The sequence below is a fragment of the Sprattus sprattus genome (assembly GCF_963457725.1).
Source record: "Sprattus sprattus genome assembly, chromosome: 10".
NCBI classification, from domain to species: Eukaryota; Metazoa; Chordata; class Actinopteri; order Clupeiformes; family Clupeidae; genus Sprattus; species Sprattus sprattus.
The window spans coordinates 27,918,480-27,926,792 of record NC_137908.1 but is presented as its reverse complement, the minus strand read 5'-3'; the positions used below and the strand labels follow the sequence as shown (position 1 = coordinate 27,926,792).

General features: G+C 48.4%; 1 protein-coding gene across 1 annotated transcript in view; it reads left to right on the top strand.

Moving 5' to 3' along the window:
* Nucleotides 1-2,525: 2,525 nt before the first annotated feature.
* Nucleotides 2,526-8,313, top strand: part of prickle2b (prickle homolog 2b) — a 39,908-nt gene continuing 34,120 nt past the window's right edge. Inside the window, exon 1 of the mRNA XM_080845422.1 lies at nt 2,526-2,563. The gene's annotated coding sequence lies outside the window, so the exon portion shown is untranslated. The remainder of the gene's footprint in view (nt 2,564-8,313) is intronic.

The following is an 8,313-nucleotide window of genomic DNA, read 5'->3' as shown; positions in this document are numbered from 1 at the left end:
CCAGACCTGGAACATCAAAGACAGAAAAAAGCACAAGCAGTTTCCTTTTTTTCGCCTTTCTCTCTCTTTTTTTCTTTCGTTGTACCTCCACCAACAAAATACTATGCCCTCTTTTAGATTTGAATTTAAGATAAGACACTTCCTCTGTCTCGTATATAATACATATGACCTCTGGTCAGACCTGTAGCTTTGACCCCATAATTAGTACATATCATATTACTGTCCTTTGTGATTAAACTGGGAGGAAACGGAGTAAGAAAACAGACTGAAGATCTGGATCTAGGCTAGTAGACATGCTGGCCTGTGGCCTGCTGTCGCTGAGATATGCCGTCCAGTAAAGAGTCATTAAGGCAGCTGTGGAATGTTTATTTCTCTTTGGCATGGCCTCAGCCTTGTGGATTGTGTGTGTGTGTGTGGAAAGGGGGGGAGGGGGCTTGTCTGGCAGGTGCTGTCAGGTAAAGGTGTGTTCATTTTTATTATTGTTGTCTCTCGCGGTTTAGTTTCAGCACAGATTTATAGTTCAGGGGTTTGCCCAGCAGCTCTCCGAACAGTGGCTGTATAGAGAGACCACCGCCATAAAATAGATGGCATTATAGCGGCAGCACATAGCTGGCTTGTCTGGGGGAGCGGGCGCTCCAATATAGCGCTGATGAATGGCAGGGATTCTGCGGGTGCTCACGTGGTGACCGGGGTGGATTGGGTTCCTCTATTTTTTTATTTGACATGTAATTGGCATGGGGGTCATGCATGGAGTCTGTAAGGTCATTGTTGCAGGGCGGGTGTTATGCTCATCAAAAGTACCAGTCTCTAAGGTGCTATGCACACGAAGTCTAGGGCCTCCGAATCGGATTTACTTTTCACACCAATCGAATCTTTTAATTTCGTACATACGGAGGCTGGCAACGAGAGATTTGCGTAAACACGGAGGCAGCAGATTGCGGTGAACCGACTGTAGTACATACCTCACGCCTGTGGGTGGCGCTTTAGCGCTTTATTTACACAACTGAAAAAACGTGAAAAACCTAGAAGAAGAGACTCAAAAGCACAAGGTAAAGGAAGCAGCAAACGGATAAACAAATTACACAAGACATTCAAGCTCCAATTAACAACATTACATTATGATGGTTAATAAAATCAGTGGTCAGACTAAAGGATATGCGAAAATGAATTCTTTTTTCTATTGATAATAAAGAGTTTGGAACAGTAACATGACATGTCTGTCATCCCATCTCCCATGATGCATTGCTCCGAGCATTTTACATACATTTATGAATAAAAAAGCAAATTAAATCGCTGGCCAATTTATATTTGTGGTCATGAAAGTTATGTTACGTCTGAATAAGAAGAATTAGATCAAGATAGGGGGCTAATCAAAAATCAGAAGACTGGGTTAATGTTAGTGAATTCGAGGCCCACCATGAGTGAGATTTTGAGGGAGAACAAGTTATTTATATACTGGTTGGAGATGGCGGAAAAGATCACGTGGGGCAGTGACGTCATCAGGTTGCGTGAAACCGTGCAGACGAACACCAGCCCCCGTACCGATTCAAATCTACTCACTTTCTACCCCGGACTGCGATCGTTGCAGAAACGAGGTGCGGATAGAGAGTGTTCGTATGGATGATAGGGCTATCTGTATTAGCTATCCGTATCAGTTTGACAAACTAGGCTCCATGTAAACGACACTTTAGAGATGGTCTTAACACTTTCAGTGTGAGATTCTTTTTGTCCTTAGTCAGCCTCAGCAGATGTTGACAACAGGCAGGATGCAATTAAACTGCTCCAGAAGTGATATAATGTGTTATAATGTAGTGACTGAGCCATAAAGCATTATAGTAAGTTCCGAATTAAATGAATTGAGGAAACTCTGTACTTTCTCTGTCTATCCCCCCCTCCATGCTCAGGTCAATGCAGTGTTGTGATTTTAATCTGCCTGGCTGTTGTGCTGTGATTGGCAGGGCACTGGTGTGTCACTGCTGCAGATGGATGTGGGGCCGGGGGTTGGGGTGGGGGTGGAGGTGGGGGTGTTTGAAAGCAAACGCTGGGCTGAGGAGGCTGTCCTCTCTTCCCTGCTCTCAGTACACGCTGCTCAACCCTGGCCTCAATGCATTCCTTGATCAGTGTGCAGCTCTCTCTCTCTCTCTCTCCCTCTCTCACTCTCTCCCTTTCTGTCCTATAATCCCAGTCTCGCACTCACTTCTTCCCTCTCGCAGCATAACCATGTTGCAAACGGCTCTGCCACCCAGTTCGGACTGATCAGTGTTTTTTTTCCCCCCTTCTTCCTCCTCCTCGTCCTCCTCAGCTTAGCAACACTCTGAGCCATCGGCTCCTTGGCCTCATATTTCTCTGGTTACTTTTTTTTTTTTTTTTTTCATCTTTTTTCCATCTTTTATTTTTCTCCCACTCCTGAACATACTACAGATTTTTTCAATTAAGGAGGCATCGAGAGTTTTCTTTCACCCCGAGGCTCTCCCGCTGCTCTGATTACCCCGTGAACACGGCCGTCTTGCGAGAGCAGCACGCAGAAAAACACAGCCTGAGAGCAGCCGACGGGAGAAGACTGGTGAGTAACTTTCACACATGCGTATAAAAGTCGTCCGCACGCACGCACGCACGCACGCACGCACGCACTCATCCGTCTGCACCAGATCCTCCAACACGTCCGCCAAACGGCGCAAGGGTGGCGATTCATTCGCTCTGCATCTGTCATCACAGAGTCAGTTAGGGAGGGTTTTTCTAGAGAGCGAGAATGAGTTGTCAGTTTATGGGTTGGCTGCCAAACTGCCAAAATGCAGTCTTCTTTCCAGACCATGGTTGTGTTCTGACTTCCATTTGCCGATCTGACAATGTGACAAATTGAGTTACTTGCGTTAAGTGAATGACCATTGAAACCTTTCTGCGTGCCACGTTACACCTAGAGGGAGTGGGTGCGGGGGACTGAGTTTTTGTGTGTGTGATCGGATCACCTTCTTGAACTCTGCTCTACCACCCCCTCACCATGCATCTGCAGAGTGCTGGTGGAGAGCTATTTTATCTTTAGCACAGTAAAGTGTGTGTGTGCGGTGTGAGAGTGTGCGGTGTGTGTGGTGTGTGTGTGTGTGGTGTGTGTGGTGTGTGTGTGTGTGTGTGTGTGTGTGCGAGAGAGAGAGGGAGAGAGCAAGGGGCCAACCAAAGGAGTAGCAGTAGCCCCCTGTCATCTCAGCTGTTGAGATTTGAAGTGGAGTGACAGCACAAGCACACAGATCTGAATCTGAAGCCTCTCACAGCTGTGCCACATGCCTCTCTCTTTATTTTTAACCCCTTCCCTTTTATTGCGCTGCAGTATGGGTGAAAAGGCTCAGCCTATTGTCTTCAAAAGAGAGGTGTGTGTGTGTGTGTGTGTGTGTGTGTGTGTGTGTGTGTGTGTGTGTGTGGACAGTGAAGCAATGGTATGGCATGTGCATATGTCATATACATTGTGGCCCAAGTGTGTCCAATCTCTGACTCTTTGAGATGCCGTCAGACCTTCCTGAGGCATGTGAATGGTGTAGTGCGTGCAGTTTATTTCTGTATGGCAGAGAGTCCCTCAGCCCTTATCTCTCGTGTGTCTGCCTGAGAGCGCCTCGTAAATCAGTCGCTGCATTCCTCGTGCGCACGCCGGCGCTTCTGTTAGTGGCACCCCCGTGTGAGTAGGCTGCGGGCAGGCGGGGGAAAACATCCAAAACATTTTGTCAGTGGAACAGGCCATGTGCCATACCAATGGGCGCCTGTCGCCCATCTCCTCTCCTCTCCTCTCCTCTCCTGTCACGCTGCCCACCGAGGCCGGGCACGCAGGCGGTCACATTCCCCAGACCAGACCAGTCTTGCCCACCCTCCTACTTCACCCCCGTGCCGACAACTTTTCACTGCCCGGCACATTACCCAGATTGGTTGCAAGGGGCACTAAAGAGTGTTGTCTCCTGTCTCCTGTCGCGTGTATCTGGAGAAAAACGAGGAAGGTTGAGGGGCAGATAAAGTACACAGGGCAAGCAGAAAAAGAGAGAGGAGGTGGGAGAGAAAGAAATAGGTCAGGTTCATTTTTTTACCGTTTGGCCCATCTCTCTCTGCTCCCGGGGGTGGTGGGTGTGCCTATTGATCGGAGGAGCACGGTGCGTGGGCCGCCACCAATTCTTCCACCTGCCTCGTCTCGTCTCTTGCCCCCCGCTGCGCTCTCGCTCCGTCTCAGTCTCCTGTGGCTCTGCGCGAGGGCGTCGAGCAGTGAGGATTTACGTGCTGGTTTCCGCTATCTCTATCCTCGAACGCAGTTTCAGAGCGATGTCTAACACACGCTGCAGATTAGAGCAGGAACAGGCAGGCGCTTAGGGCTCGGCCAAGATAACAACAACGACATCCTGTAAGCCTTTAAGGTGACTAATGACATTAGACAATGAATCCCCTCTGATCAGGTCATTTGGTTAACTGTTTACCTGTGAGACATTGTTTACCAGAGAGACACAGACAGAGAGACAGAGAAAGAGTGAGAGAGAGAGAGAGAACATCCTTGTCAGTTACAGGCACATAAATCAGTCCCATTTTGGTAACCGTGGCTTCTGTTGTGATTGGGTCCCAGGTGTCAGGTTGCGATGTGTTGTGACACCACAGCCCCCCCCCCCCCCCTTACTCCCAAGGGTGCGGGGAGAGGCGAGAGGACAGCCAAGCAAACCAGCCTGCCACTCAGCACTCCTGATAAGAAAGGCCAGAGGGAAAAGTTATTCTGAGGAGCTGTCTGTCAATGCGAAAGCGTTTCCTGCCATCATTCCTCTGTTCCAGAGGGAGAGGGAGAGAAGGGCAGTGAGTGAAAGAAAGAGTGAGAAAAAGAGGAAGGGAAAGAGAAAGAGAGGGAAAGAGAGGGAGAAAGGGTTGGAAATAGAGAGAGAAGGACAGTGAGTGAGTGAGGGAGAGAGAGAAGGGAAGTGAGAGAGAGAGAGAAGGACAGTGAGGGAGACAGGGTGAGAAAGCAAGTGAGAGAATATTTGTGTATACTGTATGTGTGTGTGTGTGACCGAGAGAGATGCATCATGAAAACAAATCCTGTGAGGAAAGGGAGAAAAGAAAAGTGAGCGAGCGAGCGAGCTGGAGCGTTTGGGATAGGCCGGCCGCTCACATTCCCCCTCGTCCCAGGCAAGCACATCGAGCTGTCAGTACCTTAACCAGTGACCACAGTACACCCCCCCCAACACCCCCCCTCACACACACACACACGTATGCATACACACACCAGTCAGTCCACTCTCAATAAAGGGTGCACAGCAACATGTGCCATTTAAAACATTTAGCTTGTGTGTTAAAAAAAAAAAAAAAAACAACTGTGAACGTGACATATTATTAGTGGGAGACAAATACCACAGTCATCCACAGGCCTTATTTTTCCCATCACACGGGCATGATGGGAGTGGGGAGATCTGGCCGGTGGCATACTTCCTGACAGTTCTTCCTTTACAAATTGTTAAAAGCCTGTAATCCCTGTTTTATTTGTCAGTTTATTTGAAATGTTCACGCTTAAGGTGGTGGGAATTAAAATCTGTGGTCTTACAGAGCTAATTACCCTGATAGTCATTTGGAACTAAATCACCTTCAGGCAGCATAGACGCAGTGTAATTAATCATCTAAGAGAAGACATGTCGCATTTTGTGTTGTCGGAAAAAGTGGTTTATCAAGTGTTGGTTTCTCTGAGAAATACTTAAGGATTCCATAAAACATGAGGAGGAGTGAGTTGGTTTTTTAAGTTTTATTGGAAGAAGGGAGAGTGCTCAAATCGTTTTAGACATGCTTCAAAAAGTGACTAAATTGCACTAAGCAGTGTGCTAATTGGGTTTAACTGGGTTCCATAATTGCACTCTTTGATCAAACTTGGACAGATGGTCAAAAGGACAGAAGAGCCACATTTTGACTCTCAGAAACCTTCATTATGGCCTTATGACTTTTTTTTTTTTTGTCAAACTCACATTCTCAGAGAACACTGAGCCAAAAGCAAGGGGGAGGTTTTTTTGGCCAATTTGGAGTCCATTTTAAAGTAATTCCAGTGATTCTTGATGCATTGACCTGATGAAGACCATAGGTCATCTCTGAGACATTTACATAACCGCTGCTGCTGACCGCTTCCAGCCAGCGAGGCAGAGGTCATGTGCTAATGCCTCTGTGTCGTATATCATATGTCAAGTTCGACCGAGCCACTCCCTCAGCCTTGCCTGTTATCTGTGATAGAAAGAGTGGGGAGTGTTGGGGTTTGCGAGCGGGCCAAGATCTTCCAGGCGGGCTGTCCTGGACTCTGAAGATGAAACACATGACTAGTTATGCTCTGGTTTTTCGTCTCAGTTTCGGGGCGACAGGGATGTCTAATTCTGGCGTTAATGCTCGCCGGCCCAGGGCAGATTGTGGGAACTAATAAGGAGCTTCCCAGGAGCAGCGGCTCTCTCAGAGTCTCTGTGTCACGGGAAAAGTAGAACAACCTGGCCTAGTTTCAGGAGCCTGGGAAGTTGGGTCATGGACTGGAACTCTCCCCAAACACACGGCTAGAGAGTGAGGGCAACACCTCCACTTCCACCACTGCCAGGGACTTGGGACTGACCCTGAAGAAAAACAGAGAATTTCTTTTTTTTCTTCTCATTTCTTCCATTCGTTTCTGGAAAGGTTTTCCACTTTTTTCGTGTCCCATAGGGTCACATGAGGAATGAGCGTCACAGACCCAGATTCTCTTCATTACGCCCCCCCTGTTTATAATGTCAGGCTGCCTTAAATAAAAAAGCTCAAAAGGCAGCTCTGTGTCATTCGCTGGCAGCCTAACAATGTAATTAGCCAGAATGTGATCCATATGCACGGTTAGGTAGAGGCCACGCCACCACGAGCTCTGGGTGTCTTCTTCCAGCAGCAAGGGTGGGATGCTGTGAACAGTCAGGGCAACTGTATCTGGATCACTGCACTGTTAGCCATTTGGGTTAGGTGTGCGAGCGTGTGTTTCCTGGCCCTGGAGGCTGTGGGAGCCACACAGGCATAACAGGGTGAATGTCAGAGACCCACCCAGTAGCCACCAGGCAGCCACCAGTGCCACCCCTGCAGCGTGCCCAGCCACAGGGAGAGCAGGTGGAGTGGGCAGGGCTCACACGGCGCCGCAGGCTCCTGGAGTTAAGGGCAGAGGAGAGCAGGGGTGGAAAAGAGTGAGAGAGGAGGGGGGTGTTGGCGGTACTAACAAGCTCTCCTCTCAGAGCTCTCTATCAGGGCTGGGATTAGTGGTTTACTGAAGTGTGTGTGTGTGTGTGTGTGTGTGTGTGTTTCCTTGCTCAAATTGAAGCCAGTATGCTTGGTTTGTATGTCAATTATTTGGGAATATATCAGCAATCAAAAGCGGCAATATCAATTCAGACAGGTACTCTTTTAACCTTTTGAGCTCTCTGTACAGATAGAAACACAAAGGAGTGTGTATGTGTGTGTCCGGGATGTGGTTTAGCATGTGTGTCCCAAGTGTGTGTGGGGGTAGGGAGATTGGCGGAGGGAGATGGTGAGAGTGATCGAGCGAGTGTGTGTGGAGAGAGAGAGGGCGCGCAGCCAATATGTCCCTAGGGTGATAAATGGGGCCATAATGAAGTATCTCTCCTCTGGCTCCAGCCAACCACAGCCTTGGCACAGACGCCAGGAGCCTCCGCTATCACGCCACGGAAAAGGGAAGTGCCCGACTCATCGGCAATAGGGTGCCGTGATTCGCATGGGCACAACATGTCTCTTGCAATCGCCAGCCAAGGAGATGAATTTCCATTAGTCATTGTTCAATGTGACAGCTCTGAAATATAGGATGTATGGTTTGTGTAAACCCCATGCACTGCGTGTGTGTGCGAGTGAGAGAGTATTTGCGTGTCTGTGTGCGCAGTTGTGTGTGTGGCTGTGCGTGCGTGCGTGCACTGTGCGTGTCAGAACATGACACAGTTGTCACAGTGACAGACATCGACCGCTGCCACAGAAATGGCTCTCTGGTGGCTAAACAAGTAGCAGTGTTTGTGACAGGCTGTTTGACTGAGCGAGGAGAAGGCCAGCGAGAGGCAATGCTGCCAACAGCGACAAACACACCTTGTGCACCATGAAAGCTGCTGTTAAATGAAAAGTATTCTTATCATTATCGTGTGTAATAATAATAATAACAAAAAATAAATAAAAAATAGCAACTACATCACAGAGCTTAACGCGGATGCAACCGCTGACAAACAAACCAGGGTGTTTGGCTTGTGAATTCCACACCAAGGTTTTGGGTGCAGAAGACATTGCTGTGATTAAGTGCCTGGACTTGTCTGGAAGAGAGGGATAGGG